This window comes from Lissotriton helveticus, unplaced genomic scaffold (genome assembly GCF_964261635.1).
Source record: "Lissotriton helveticus unplaced genomic scaffold, aLisHel1.1 SCAFFOLD_1114, whole genome shotgun sequence".
Classification (NCBI taxonomy): Eukaryota; Metazoa; Chordata; class Amphibia; order Caudata; family Salamandridae; genus Lissotriton; species Lissotriton helveticus.
Window position 1 is genome coordinate 27,848 of NW_027611751.1, and position 16,365 is coordinate 44,212.

A 16,365-nucleotide genomic window follows, 5' to 3' on the forward strand; every position below is an offset into this window, starting at 1 on the left:
CGGGTTGTCCTCCCGCTGAGCTCCACTACGCTGTTGCTTGATGGTGAGGGCCCTAGGTGTCACTCCCTTTCAGTCTCGTGCGTGCAATGCTGTCTTTGACCGTCTGCTATTGCCCTGCTGGGCATCTGCTGCTTGTTCTCAATACTCTAAGCACTTTGCGCCCGAACCTGCTGTGAATCCCCCTGTAGGCCAGCTGCCCTATCTGAGCCTGGAGCACTAGATGTCTTCTTGGACCACTGCGTCTAATTCCTGCATTATGTGCTTGCAGGCCGTGGCCTCCGGTTTCCTCTGACTTGGCAGTCAGCTCCAGAGAGACTGATCCATGCCCGGGCCCCTCACCCATTGGCACCTTGTGATTCTTACAGCGTTACAGTTCATATCTCATTCCCCTTATTGGATTTTGTCATTTTAGTGTCATTTTGTTCAATACACTTTACTTTATTTTTCTATTTCGTTTTTTATTTTTTTTTTATTTTTTTGCATTTTGACTTTTATTTTTTGGTTTCTACATACATATTTTACATATTACCTTAAGTTAAGCCTGCCTGTTCGGTGCTTAGGTACCAGGGGGTTGATCCTAGGTTAATTGAATGGCTTTGAAAGTTCACTCTGACAACGGTTGTGATTGTTCCACATCTACCGCAAATAATAATTCAGTTTCTTACAGAAACAATCTAACATTATCTGCAAAACAGGCAGTTGATAATCTACCAGGGTTGAAGCACCATGTGGACAGATTGAAATATGGGATGAGTATTGTGTGGCAATAGAATCTCTAAAAAACTTCAGCTTGCAGACGAACTAAGAATTACGCTTGAATGTCATAACTTTTTAAAACAAGGTAGTCAGGAAAGTATGGCGAATATATTGCAGCATTTTGACAGCCCCAAGCAAATTTGAGAACAGAGTGGATGTATGTAGCAGAGGCGAGTCTGTTCACCCAATGTGAGTGGTGAGATCCGCATTGCTGGTCTGCCTGAAGTTATGATGCTGCTGACAGTAGCGTGTCTGCTAAAAGCGATGGCGTGACTGGTGGAACTATAAAGCCAAATAAGAGAAAGTTATCTTCCGACACCGCAGTCTTCGTGACTGAGACCAATAATGCTGAAGACTCTGAGACTCACAGCAGTATTTTCTCCTTTCAGAGCGTTATTGCTGCATATGGAGTGAAGCCAAGAAGTAAGCACATTACTAAGGTACCAACAACGTTTAATATTATTAATTTGTATTAACTGTTTCTCTTTTACAGCATTTGGAAATGCATTTTCTTATTTTGTTGCTTTTTGGTTCGTTTTTTATTGTAGACTGTTATCTTCGGTTTAAAGGGAAAGATGTTGTAGTGTGTGACCTTAATGCTGCAGTTTGCATTTCATTACCATCATTTACTTATCCTGGAGAATCTCCAGGGTGGAGGAGTTTTGCTGTTCCAGAGTTCTTTCTTCAGCTTCTGGGCAGTTGTCGCTCTGTGGCTATCTGTGGTCCTGTTTCTCTGCTCTTCTTGTAGTAGCTCCTATCAGAGTTTCTTCCTCCCGCCAACGATAATAAGATGCCAGGCATCACCCAGCACACAACACAGACTATGTTGGGCTACGTCGGCGCAGTTAGAGCGAGGATAAAGTTCTCCAGACCCATCAGGCTGTGAATGTAACCTAAGGGCTTAAGATGAAATGAAGAGCTTACCTCCTTCCTGAATGGCTCCAGACTGCTGTGTGCAGACCCGATAGCTGGCAGCACCCTGGAGTATGTATGTATAAATCAGATTATGTTGGAAGTAACCTGCAATATAGTGGCTAGCAGCACTCTCCATAGAGTAGGATTTCTGAAAGTATTTTATTTCCTGACACATTTATGTAGATTGTCTTTTAACAGGCAGAAGAACAACACTGACCATACATTTCCTGGCACCGTCTTTAAAATGACGTACACATTAGGAATGGCATTTCGTTCTGCTGGAATAATAACACAAGTTATCTTTCACTCTGCTATGATGTTGCATAGATTTTTGGCTGCAATGCATTCCATGTTTCATTCAAACGTGCTTTCTACAGGGCACATATATGATTTGCTGCTGTAAAGAAATAATGCTCCTGTGTACTGTGGCAGACTCAGAAATATTGAAAAACTTCATGATTTCTCTTTCAGCACTTCATAGTAAAACCTTTCATTTTTTGACTCATACATTTGGCAGAAACATAACTTAGTACCATTAAAATAGTTGTGATGGGGAACATTCATGTGGGGTTAGGACTGGCTCGACCAGAGTGCTTGCTGACTTGGAGGAGTATGCAGTTGACCACCTTGCCTGGTCTGGAGTGGAACCAAGCCAGCGATGCTTTGCTGCAGGCTCATTTGCCCTGATAGCTGGTCAACAGTTGGAGGAGGAGGAGGTGAAGAGCTGGCTAAGTGTGCCATGAGGCTGGCAGTTCAGTACATCCCTGAGAAGTGAGCTTTGAGTCAATGTAGTGTTCCTCTTATACTACGTGCAATTCATCCTCTCCAAAGCCTCAAGAATTCCTGGGTGTGAAGGGCGGCTGATTCTGATTGGGTGCTTGATAGTTTTCCAGAAACTCATGTTCTTGATTGTTCATGTTTGTCAGTAGTTAATTAAACACGCCCAGGGGTTTTATCTCTTCAGTGACACAAGCTGCAATAAAAGTTTCTTAGTTGTTGCAAAAAAATATGAACGGCTGATGAGCCTCTGTCTGTCAAAGAATGGAAGGGCTGAGGAACTGTCATTCATCTCACTGCTAAGCAGAGCAGTGTCATGCTTCATCCTCCGTCAGGCCTCTGATTTTAACTAACATCCCTTAGAACACTGGGACTTTAGAGCCCATCCTTTTAATGAGAAAAACAAAACTACAAGTCCCATAAGCAATAGTGGTGGAAGGTGTCATGCATGACCTGGGGCAACATCTGATTCAGCACATCCAGTTCCATTTGCTAAGTATTTGACACAATATTGAATTTATAACCTTTGTTTTTTATGGTCATGAGTCATACTAAAAATGTGTCTTTTATTTTCAGGGTCAATTAAGTAATGGTCACCAGCTCGGATGCTCAGTTAATTCTTCAGTATTTGTCATTGATCTCCACGTGTGGCTGGTTTGGGTCTGCCTCCTGCATCTATCCCGATAATTTGCACAGGTAAGGAGCTTGTAGAAGCAACTTGATAACCCGATACTCGTCTGTAAAAAGTGCGCTCCGTGGCAGGTATCCAATAATTTTTTTAAAACAAGCAAGCGCCAATATCTGCTATGTACATTTGTTAAAATAAAACACAATCAAATCACAGTATACTGTTCCCGAGGTTCAGTCCCAGAGACATTATCTGTAACTGAACGCAGTCACCCTAGGAAGCATGTGCTTTTAAGACAAGTTGCGTTCACTCACCTGAAAGTGAACATGCTATCGACCAGTTGGGCGGGCGCTAGAGAGCCCGGAGCAAGATGGCCACACATTAGTGCAGCTCTGCTGGTCAGGGCCCAACATCCTATATTATCCCGTCTTACCTGTGGGCGATCGTTTGCTCTGCTCTGTCGTTCGCGAAAATGGAGCTGTTTGTGTAGGATTTGTTGAAGACAATGTTTGGTGCCGAAAACTTCTCCGTCATGTTGGTGGTAGAGCAGGACCATAGGTCCCTTGTGCCGCGCCCGGCCCCAGGGGCGCCTCCACATCCGATTATAGCAAGACTCCTTAATAATAGGGGTCGGAAAGTGTCGCTTCGGATGGCATGGGAAATGGGCACTACAAGGTATCAGGGAACAGAGATACAGCTCTATGTGGATTTCACAACAGCTGTTCAGCAAGCCCGGTGGGAATTTCAACAGGTCAAGAAGAAGTTGCAAACGCTTGCAATCCAGTATGCAATGCTCTACGCAGCCCGGCTCAAGATCCAACACGGCAGCAAGCTGAGGATCTTCACGACTCCTAAGGACGCACTGCATTTCATCAATAAAATTGAGCGTAAAGCCTCGACGATGACAGAGGGTGGAGAAGCAGATGCAGGGGACTGATGAGGCTGTGAAGGTGCTGCAGATCACCTCAGTAGTTCTGCTGTGTTACATGCTGGAACATGATTAGAGCCAACAGCTTCGATATCTGAACATTCTCTGTTGTTTGCTGTTATTGGTATATGGTAAGGTATGGGCTCACATCTTGCCACATCAAGCTGGCTGATACATGCTCCTATAACGTTCGGATTGTATGTCAGTAATGAGCCTGATTCCGTTTTCTTTGCTGTTTTCTCTTTATTTTACTAGTTGTACACGTGCTGTAATATGGTTATTTTCCGTTGCTCCTTGATGTCTAGCGTACTTGCTGATCCTTCACGGATACAGTCAGCAAAGGAATGACAGACGCTATACATGCTATGGAGGGTGGGAATTGACGGTGGATAGCCTTAACGTTGTGGACTCCAGACTGTCATTGATTACTGTGGGGTCTTTTCAATTTGTTACAGTTTTTACTACAATATACTACAGCTAGTTCGATTGAAGGGGGCTATGATTATGGCTCTGACCCCCCTGCTTACAATAGTGGGGGCATTTGGGCTACTAACTTTCCTCAAAAGGGAACTCCCCTAGCAGTTTAGCTTTTGTTCCTGGGGTGTGAGCAGGTTCTCTGCTTTTGGTGGGCGGGGGCAGGGGTTTTGTTTTGTTATGTTTCTTCTGATGGGGCTGTGGGCATGATTGGGATGCCTGTGTGGGTGGGGGGGACTGGAAGAGGGCTTGTTTATATGTATTGTTATGCTGTACAGAATGCAATATGCCAGGCAGAATGCTTTATAAAGACAGCATGCAACATTACAGTGGGATATGATAATTGAACTTAATGTGAATGGTAGCTGAGTTGGGCAAACTTACATGGATAACGTGGAACGTCAGGGGCCTCAATAGTCCAAAGAAAACGAGACAGGTGCTTGCCTACTTGGATAGGCATAATGTACAAGTGGCGTTTCTGCAAGAGATCCATCTGACTAAACAGACGGCCGAGAAGGTAGCCACGAAGTGGGCTGAGTTTAAGTGGGCCTCCAGTTATTCCTCCTATGCAAGAGGCGTCATGCTATTGATTAAGAAAGGCAGCCCCTTCCAGGCGACTCATGTGGATATAGATGATGATGATGGCAGGTATCTCATTGTGCAAGGGAAAATGTGTGGCATGACACTGACTCTGATTAATCTGTACGGTCCTAATATTGTTGACCCTGGTTTTTATGAGGAGGTCTGGAATAAGATCTATCATTTGCCCCTAGCTCTGATTGTCTTATGGATGGGATCTTTTTTTTTTTTTTAATTATTATTTTTTTTTATAAACTTTTATTGAAACAATAACAGAAACACACAACAACATCACAAGGCAACAAGGACAGTATATCAGCATGCCATGGGTCCGCGCAGGAGGCGCTCCACTGCAATATCACGTATCAAACCAGCAGGATACAAAGGAAAATGGGCGGGGGCAGCGAGGAGAGAATCAGTAACACATAAAACCAATAAATGGAATGCTAATCATGGGGTCAAAGCGACATCCGGATCCAAAGCCTGTGGGGGGGTGCAAATATCGCCACGATAGGAGTTCCACTGTGACCAAATTCTACTCCATTTCCTGGGTCGACCCCGCGACAGATATACAGTCTTCTCCCTAAACATGCACCAGTCCATGTTTTCCTTCCAGGACGAAACTGTAGGCGACCTGTTAGAACCCCACAGCTGTGCAATATCACGTTTCACAATCATATTCCCCAGGGTCGCCCAGGTAATCTGGGCCGTATTGTAGTCATTTGGTTCCCAGACATTGAGAAGGCAACGCCTGGCTTCGGGAAGCAGGGCGACACCAGTCACCCTTTCCATCACAGCATGAACATAAGACCAGAATTTACAAACCACCGGGCATTCCCACAGAATATGGAGGAAGGTGCCTTGCATACCGCATCCACGCTTACACGGATCATCCTCAGAAAAACCCATGCGAACCAGACTCGGACCAGTGACATACACACGATGGAGGATCTTGAGCTGAACAAATCGGAGGCGAGCTGGGATGGCGACCTCCTTAGGTGAGGACAAGGCAGATTGCCAGTCCTCGTCATCTAATTCCAGACCATCAGCGGTCCACGAGGCCCTGAGGCGCACAAGCAGATCGGCTCTATTGTTTATGAGCTTCTTATAAGTCAGGGAAATCGTACTATCAGGTACATGTCCGTCAAGTAAACGATCCTCAAGGGGAGAAGATTCAGGTAGATCCGTGCCCACCGTGAAAACCGACAAAAGAGCATGTCGGACCTGCAGATAGCGAAAATATTCTCTATCCCCCAGGTCGTATTCAGCCTGTAGCACCGCAAAGGACTTCACATCACCTTTGGACCAAAGATCCCCCACCTTGCTAATACCAATCATGTCCCATTTATCAAATCCTTTCGTTCGCCACAAATTGCCCAAACATTCAGAATCATACAGGGGGGTCGCTCGGGTGAATCTGTCACGCCAACCAAGAGCCGCAGTCGCATCGTGCCACACTCGCACCGCTATCCTAGTGGGTCCAGTCAGCGAACCACAAAGCCTACGGGAATAAAGCGCCCTGGTGAAAGTCCCACCAGACAAAAGGTGTTTATCCATTTCAAAAGCCGGGGCCGGGCCGGGGGCATACGTCGCGTGATTAACCGCGCTCCGCTGGGAAGCCCAATAGTAGCGCCTGCCGTCAGGAAGTGCGATACCGCCGTCATACCACGGTAAGGTAAGCTTAGACAGGGCAATGCGCACGCGACCGTCCCAGAGCAGTCGCCTCTGTAGGCCCTCCACCTCACGAAAATACCGAGAGGGAACAAGATCAAACGAGTTCTGGAGAGCATACAGAAATCTGGGCAGCGACATCATTTTAAATAGAGCCGCACGACCCAACGGGGACAACGGCAACTTACGCCAGCGAGCGACATCCATCTTCAATCTTTGAAGAGGAGGTAGCAAATTGCGTTCATAGCGAACGGTGGCATCCAAGGAGATATAGATCCCCAAGTATTTAAAGCCAGTCTCAGCCACTTGAATAGGACATCTACGAGGCAAGGGGGGAAGACCCCCAGCCAAAACGTAGACACAAGATTTGGTCCAATTAATGACGAGACCCGAGTTCTTCCCGAAGGAGGTAAGAACATCGAAAAGCACATTAAGAGATTTCCATAGGGAGGTAAGGTAGAGGAGGATGTCGTCCGCGTAAAGCGAGACACGATCCTCAAAGTCAGGGGACCACCGAATGCCCTTTAAGGAAGGCTCCCAACGGAGCCAATCAGCCAGCAGTTCCAATGCAAGGGCAAAGAGTAACGGGGATAACGGGCAGCCCTGCCGGGTACCACGCCCCAGCGGGAAAGTCCCGGACACCTTACCATTGACCACCACTTGAGCCAGGGGCTTCTCATAAAGAAGTTTAACCCAAGCAATGAACCCCGGGCCGAACCCAAACTTCGAAAGAGCAGCCCAGAGATAGGGCCACTCAATGGTATCAAAAGCCATCGTAGCGTCAAGGGAAACCAAAATGGCCGACTCAGTAAGCGTTGCAGCCCTCGCGAGAACCCCGTGGAGCCTCCGCAGATTAAGGGCGGTGTTGCGATGCGGGATGAAACCGGACTGATCCGGATGGACCAGGTCCCCAATCACAGCAACCAAGCGATTAGCCAACAATTTTGCGAGAATTTTGGGTTCAGCGTTAAGCAGTGAAATGGGTCTGTACGAGGTACAGCGATCACGAGGCTTGCCCTCCTTATGGAGAACCACAATGGTAGCAAGTCGCTGATCCGCGGGCAGGGCGCCAGAGTCCAAAGCCTCCAGAAACATCTCCTTTAAATAGGGTGCCACGGTATCGGGTCGTAGCTTATACAGTTCAATAGGTAAGCCATTGGGACCCATTGCCTTACCAGATCGAAGGGAACGGATAGCACTCGCGATCTCATCGACCGTGATATGCGCGTCCATGAGGTCTCTGTCGTCCTCCGAAAGACAAGGCGACGCAATGTCCCGAAGAAGGAACCGGGAATCATCCTCATCTCTGTCGGAGACCGAGGCGTACACTGTCTGAAAATGGTCAACAAAACAGTCAACGATCCCCGCAGGCTCCGCAACACGCTCACCATCCAGCCGCTCAATCACCGGGACAACACGATTCTCTCTCTCTTTCTTATCCAGCCAAGCAATCAGTTTACCAGCCTTGTCCCCCACATCGGCCCTGTTGCTCACTGTACATCGCCTTCGCCGCATTCGTGACTAGGGCTTTGTAGTCAGCTTGCTTCAAACTAAGGGAATGCGAAGCCAAACGTGTCACCCCAGAACCAAGTTCATTCTCAAGTGCAGTGATATCATTTTCAATACGCACAATTTCCTCATTTTTAGCCTTCTTAGCAGCAGCAATAAGCGATAGTGACTGCCCTCGGATAACTGTCTTAAAGGCCTCCCACAAAGAAACAGATGAAGAAACAGACCCCACATTGTCATTGAAATAATGGTCAATAGTTTTCACTAGTTCAGAACGGGTCTTAGGGTTGCGAAATACCAAGGGTTGATGGGGGCAAACCTATCCGCATTACCAACTCCAACCCGAAACCGAAGCCACAAAGGAGAATGGTCAGATATACCCCTAGGAAGATGTCGAACCTCATCAATGCAGGAGGACTGGGCTGATGGCATCAGGAAATAGTCGAGCCTGGAGAGACTACCATGCGCCCCGGAATGGAAGGTATACTGAAGCTGGGTGGGATGCATCAGTCTCCAGCTATCAATAAATCCAAAAGTCTCCAGGAAATCACTAAGCCACATCTGAGACCTGACCAACTCCCGAGGGGGAGAACGGTCCGCAGCACCAGAGACCACGGTGTTAAAGTCCCCACCGAGAATAAGAAGACCCTTGGGTAACCCAAGAATAACCGTACCCAAATCAACATAAGTCGGGGCCTGCAAGCCCGGAGGGACATAGATCGAAAGAATGGAGAGAGTCTTACCCTCCCATCTACCAGTGAGGACGGCATAGCGCCCCCTATCGTCAAGTATCACGTCATCGATCTCAAAAGGGAGAGAGGACCGGATAAGGATGCCCACCCCCCGGGAACCAGAAGTGAAACCAGAGTGAGCGACTAAGCGATAACCCCGCCTATTCAAGGCGTGACACACGTTGCCAATCGGATGTGTCTCCTGCAGGAGAACAACATCAGGAGAATGGCGTCTGAGGAACTGCAGGACCACCCCCCGCTTTATTCTGTCTCCCAGCCCATTAACATTCCAGGACAACAGTTTCAACTCACCACCCCCCATCCCCGAGAATGAGCAGGGAACCCCACACATGTACCCAAACTACATGAGCTAAAAAAGGAGAGACAATACGAAGCCTTGTGACGACAAAAAACACACACATTCCCCCCCACCCCCCAACTGAACCCCGTTACAACGCCCCCCACCCTGCACCCCTGCTTACGACTCAGAAGCCACCCCAACTTGCAGTGTGCCTGTCGCCCCATAGTAACTACTCTACACAAAGAACCCAGGCGGAGAACGAGTTCCCAGTAACCCCGCCACCCTCAGGCACAATCAATAACATAGAAACAAAAGAACCAAAGTCCAAACTCAGCCGAAAGGATCAAGAAGTTTGAAACACCAGGGTCCACAGCATCATTCCTATTCCGACACGCCACCCTCGGCTCCACCGGGGTGCTCAGTACGATCATCCCTTTTGGGCAAGGAGTCAAGCCAGTCATTGACACTGTCCGGTCGATCAAAGAAAAACGTTTGTTCACCATGTTCCACACGAAGCCTGGCCGGAAACAACATGGCATACTTGAGTCCCAGGTCCCTCAACCGCCTCTTGGCTCCCTGAAACCCCATCCTCTGCCGTTGTACAAATGGAGTAAAGTCCGGATAGAAGTTGACTGTGGAATTCTCGAACTTCAACGGGCCTTTGTCCCGGGTAGCCTGCAGGATAGCGTCCCTATCCCTGAAGTGGAACAATCTGGCCCCAATGGGTCTGGGGGGGCCCCGAGCTGAGCCCTTCCCCCGGGAACCCTATGAGCCCGCTCAACCGCAAAGAATTTGGTGAGCCCGGGGGGGGGGGACAAGATGGTTAGAGACCAGATCTTCCACTCGGAGGTCAGTAGCAGTAGGATCGGAAGTCTCAGGAACACCAATAATGCGCACGTTGTTGCGAGTGGACCGATTTTCATAATCCTCCAGACGACGTGCCATCATGTCCCGAGAGGAACGCAGGTTCCCGATCTCTGTTTGGATCTCCGTGACATCAGTGGTCAGACTAGAAGTTTTTAAATTCAACTCCTTGACCCTCTCATTTGTCTTCGCCAAGTCCGCTCTGATTAACGTGACGTCCACTGCCACCGTGTCTATCTTGGAGGCAAGCGCCTCATATTGCTGTCCCACAGAGACCTTACGGCCGGAGATGGCACCCATAACGTCCTGCAATGATAGTTCCGTCGCGGCAGAAACGGCCTTAGGATCGTCGAGCGTACGGCCAGCACTGCTGGGGGATCCCTTTACTTGGGAATAATGGTCCATAATGTTCGTCTGAGATGGGCCCCCACGATGCAATGTCTTGGTCTTACGTTTCTCCGGCTCGTGCCTAGCGGCCATATTGGAATAGGGACCCCGAAGGGGCCCGCGCGACCTGGTGAAAATGGCGAGCGCGGTGATGCCAGAAGCCACGAAACTGGACAAAATGGGCACAAATGGCAATAACGTGGAAGACACGGTGGTCAAAGAAGACGGCTGGCAGCAATGCCTCGAAATCAGGCTGCGGCAGAAGGCGAACCAAGCCGTAGTCCGGTCAGTCGTGCCGGGGAGAGAAAGTGAAACCGAAAGTCCCACAGGGGCCGCCCAGGGGAGAGAACCCCCTCGGCCGTTGTTGTTCAACTACTCCCCGGCCAACAAATCAATTGAGATCCCGGTGCCGCCTCGAGGTGGGCCGATAAAGTTCCCGACGGTCTAGAAATGGACCCAAGCGTCCGATTTCGATTTTTCGAAGGATGATGATGTCAGCCGAAGTTCGTCTTCAAAAGCCCATCAATAAAATCAGGATTTCGAAAGGATAGGTGCAAAGGGCGGCGTGGGTCTCGGGAGCTCTACACTCACGCGACCATCTTGGATGCCCGCGAAGCTCCTCTATGGATGGGATCTCAATGTGGTCCTAGATCTTAAAATGGATCGCCAATCCAGGGTGGATCCGATAATTAAGAAAGCTTCGCAGGCGGTTAAGGATGGTATGCAAGCGCTGTCTCTCATTGATGTTTGGAGGCTGAGGCATCCTGGGCAGAGGGAGGGTACGTGCCATTCCTATGCACAACACTCATGGTCTAGGTTGGACTATTGGTTAGGTTTAGTCGAGGTTAACTCACTGATCACTAAAGCCCATCACCTGCCCAGAACACTATCAGATCACTCTCCAGTTCTCATTCAAATGCTTATTCTCTCTTATATATATATTACGTCCTGGCAGAGCATTAGCGGAGAAGATCAAGGAACCTGGGGCAAAACACAGAATGATACACTCCATTGTGGATGGGGGCCATAGACTCTGTGATACTGAGGGTATGCTTACTACCTTCGTGCAATATTATAATCAAGCTAGACAAACCGCGGGGGAAGAGGAGATTGCTCACTATCTCGAAGAGTGGCTTTCCAAGGGGCTGCAGGAATTTTTAATGCATCCCATCACGATTGGAGAAATCCAAGATGCGATTAAAGCTTTGTCAAATGGGAAAGCTGCGGGCACGGATGGACTCCCTGCGGAGTTTTATAAAGAGTATGCGGAGTTGCTGGTGCCACACCTGCATGCCATGTTTGAAAATGCTTATGAGCAACAACTGTTGCCGGGCACCATTCGGGAGGCTTTGATTGTCACTTTATTGCAGCCCGGCAAGGAGTCTGACAAATGTGAGTCATATCGCCCCTTATCTTTAATGAATATGGATATCAAAATACTAACAAAGGTCCTGGCCACGAGGTTGCAGTTGTTGCTGCTCGTCATGGTCTTGCCGGATCAGTTGGGTTTTGTTCCATCGCGCTCCACCGCCCACAACTTGCGAACGCTCTTTGCTGTCCTGCATCTTCTAGAGCCCACCATGCCGGCTGCTACGGTGTGGTTTGCAGGTTAAGGTAGGCTGGTGTGATCACGGGGACTGTGTCTCTTGTTTTACTTGGTATGGAACCTTGCTGATAGCACACTTTCATTGTCTTGTTTTAGAATCTATTGGTCCTGAGGAGAACCCCCGTAACGAGTGGGGTTTGAAACGCGTCGACCACCTCATCCCCGTTTTTGGGTCTACATGCTTTGTGACAATAACAAAGTCTTTCCACCAATATCAGAATAATACACGTTGATTTTTCAAAAAGACTTCAAAATTGCACATTTGAGAAAATTTGTTTCCATTTTGACTCATGACCCAAACGTGGATTTACCTGTGTTTTTTTGTTTTTTGTTTAATGGTTGTTATATAACTGCTTGTGTGAATGTGTCTTTGTATGACTGGATGGCCATGTTTGCTGGAAGTATGAAAATGTTTTTCTTTCCTTGACACTGTTGTATATATTGTATATATAGAATTTAACTGCTTTTTCTCCTTGCACTGAGACTTTTGTCCAAATTCGAAACAAAAATTGTTACAAAAATAAATTTGTTGTCTATGCTAATATCAGCAGGTTGTGATTGTTTAAATTCAACACTCCCAGTCAAAATGGTTTAAATTACCCCTCAGCATTGGCTTTTGTATTGTTGTGTTAGTTCAATTGGCTCAGCCTAGCTGAGTAAAGAGTCAAGACCCAGTTGTGTTTTTTGACTTTGTAGCGGGCAGGTGCCCGCGAGGTCCTGATAGGCAGGGAAAATCCTGCCACAGGGTGTTTAGCTCTTTGTATGATCTGGTGTCGTCTGCCCAGTTGTGGGGCATTTGTGCTTGGTCTTAATCACTGTTTAATACACTTGGTGTTGGTGTTTTAGTTCCTTCTTTTTTCACTTTTATTTATTTATTTTGGTATGGCTGAAAAAGATACGCTTGCTTTTAGCGAAGATCACATACGAAATCTAATAAGAGACCCCCCAGTGTTTGCCTCGGCATCCTTGAGCCTCACCGCCAGCACTCAGAACGAGTCGGACAAATTAACTCGTCTACGAAAAAAACAGATTCGCACAGACCTTCACGGTCATTTTTTACTCCAACATCTCCGATCAGGTACTATACCTGCAGGATTAGTCATTCGAAACATCCCCGTCGTGTTCACAGACGACCCGGAGTACAAAAAGGGATTCAGCGGAATTGAAACGAAATGCAGCAGGGACCTCATGGTCCTAACCATCGAGACTGCACATAGAATTTCCCAGAAATAATTGGAAGAAATTGCAACTCTACGGAGTGAAATTGAAAACAATCAGCTTATTTCTGATTCTAAAGCACTGCTGGAGAAAATCGAAAAGGACATTCTTGAATTCAAGGATTATACAGTGACCCAAAAAAACAACAAATTTGAAGCCGATAAAAAGAACTTTTCGCTGGAATATATTTATCCGTATTTGAGTAAGGATTTTTATACACGACCGGACTCACGTCGTTACTTACAGGACAATCAGGGAAGATCACGTCAAAAATATCTGACCTTCTCTGACACATCTTCATCATCTGGGAGTGAACAAGACAATACCAACCGACAATTCCAAAATAGGCCAGAGAATCGCCCTGGTCAATACCAACAACAACAGCAAAACCAACAGCCTTTTTTAGGACGAGGCCAACCGAAACCTCGAGGCCGCATTCGAACTCCCCAACCATGGGAAATGCGAACACGTCAGAAATTTTACAAGAACTAACCGTGTCTCCGATCTTTAACCTTTCTGACAGAACCTTGTCACCTGCTGAAACGTCTATACTTACAAAAGGCCTTAACTTTGTGCCATCACGACCCACTGATTATGTGAAAATGAAATTAGAGACGCTTGAATTTTGTAGGAAAATCCGTCTGAAAACATTTTTTCAAGACTCGGTAGAAGAACATCAAGAGGAGGTAACAGGTTTAAAAAGGAAATCGACATTCTGTCCCAAAGGTCCTAAAATTCCCAAAGAAGTTGTGACTTTCGAGAATACCATTTTATCTGGAATCTCAGCTTTGGAAAAAACCAAAACCTTTGTTAAATACAATGTGTCTAAAACTGAGAGAGATGCCCTCCTGGCCATAAAAAACGATGATACCATTGTGGTCAAGCAGGCCGATAAAGGCGGAGCTATAGTTATTTGGGACGTAAACAAATATAAACATGAGGTCCACCGCCAACTAGACAATCAGGAATGCTATAGACGCATTGGTAAGGACCCTACTGTGGAAATCAAAAATCAACTTTTTGATGTTATTCAAAAAGGGTTTGATCAAGGTATAATTGGACCTAAGGAATTGTCATTTTTGCAAAATAAAAACCCCAGAACCCCAGTTTTTTATGTGCTACCGAAAATGCACAAAGATGAGACGAACCCCCCGGGTCGCCCTATAATTTCTGGGTGTGACTCCCTATTTGAGCCAGTCGCTAAATACATCGACTTCTTTTTGAAGCCATTTATTGATAACATTCCAGCCCACTTGCGAGACACCACTGCTTTTCTGAATCGCTTGGCTAATGTCACTTTTGACAGCAACACACAACTATTGGTTACCCTTGACGTCGTGTCTTTGTACACGCAAATCCCCCAAGAACAAGCTTTGGAAACACTAGCTTGGTTTCTGGACAGGCGGGAGAGACCAGTTCGAGTCCCCACCGAGTTCATCCTTGAACTATCCCGGTTTGCATTACAGAAGAATTTCTTTATTTTTGACTCTGAGTTCTTTTTTCAAATAAAAGGGGTAGCGATGGGTTGCCCCTTTGCTCCAGAGCTGGCCATAATGTTTATGGGACTATACGAAGGGAAATTCGTTGCTAATGACAATCCATATAGCTCTCACATTTCACATTACATGCGTTATATCGATGACGTGTTCCTGATTTGGACAGGGAACCAGGAGGAATTAAACCAATTCGTGGCATGGCTTAATTCTAGAACCATTGATATTCAATTTTCCATCACATCATCTAATGAATCCATCACGTTCTTGGACGTGAAAATAGAATCCACCACACAGGGACTTATGACGACCTTGCACCGAAAACCATCTGATAGGAACAAGGCATTACACTTTACGAGTAACCATCCTCGCAACTTGAAGCAAAACCTTCCTTACGGCCAATTTCTAAGGATACGCCGAAATTGCTCAGAAAAGGAGGAATACTTCAAACATGCTGACTACCTTAAAGAGCGTCTTATACAAAGGGGTTACCCTAAAAAATTGTTAAAGAATTCCATTAAAAGAGCTTGGTGGACCCCGAGGGAAACACTTTTGGAAAAGAGAGTTAAACAAGACCTGAAAAGATTGGTTTGTGTGACCACATTCTGCCCAGCAGCTAATCCATACAAGAAATTGATCTTGTCGAACTGGCATTTGTTGAAAGACCTCCATGAAGACTTTTTGTCACCTCCATTATTCGCGTACAAAAAAGAAAAAAGTGTAGCCAACCATATTGTTAGAGCTGCCCTCCCTAAAGCAAAAGCACCCACTCTGAAAAGCCTGTTTGGACTTCCCCCTACCAAAGGTCACCATAAGTGCGGAACTTGTACATGCTGTAACGACACAATTGAGGACTCTGTGTTCAGTAAGGATAACATCCATTGGAAGCATGACACCTTTACTAATTGTAAAAGTAGAAACGTCGTTTATGCCATCATTTGCCCGTGCCCATTGGTATACATCGGGAAAACTACGCAAGAGGTTAGAAGCAGGATCATCCAGCATAAATCTAGAATCAAAAGAGGAGTGGAAAATGCACCACTAGTCAATCACTGGACTAGAATGAAACATGAACAGAATGCGTTTAAATGGACTGTTCTTTCGAAAATTGAAAAAGATCCAAGGGGAGGAGATGTGGACGCTAAACTGTCTCAACGCGAGGCGCTACTTATCATGAAATTCAACACAGCCGTTAAAGGATTAAACGAGATCTCTGAGATCTATAAGAACTAAGCTGTAGGCACCAATCAATCCCCCAAAACTCCGGTTTTGGCAGCGCGACTACAAGTCCCAGAATTCCCTCTGGGTTCATAAACCAGGAAGTGGAATCCCAGGTATCCCAGTATTCCAAATTTACTCTCAAACGACTTGTGGAAACTAGGAGGGACGCCATCCGCTTGACAGGTATGCTGAAACGATTCGCTACCGTTAGCAGAATCCAGGTCCAGCATGCGTATGAACCGCTCACGTGTCTCCTTCGTTTTACAGTAACGACAGCTACCCCACGGGAGAAGGAGAAGTATGGACC

At 46.7% G+C, this 16,365-nt stretch overlaps 1 protein-coding gene across 1 annotated transcript in view; it reads left to right on the top strand.

Moving 5' to 3' along the window:
* Positions 1-1,141: 1,141 nt before the first annotated feature.
* The window catches only part of LOC144806647 (uncharacterized), a 52,735-nt gene continuing 37,511 nt past the window's right edge, over positions 1,142-16,365 (top strand). The window contains exons 1-2 of the mRNA XM_078672970.1: positions 1,142-1,196; positions 3,025-3,144. The gene's annotated coding sequence lies outside the window, so the exon portion shown is untranslated. The remainder of the gene's footprint in view (positions 1,197-3,024; positions 3,145-16,365) is intronic.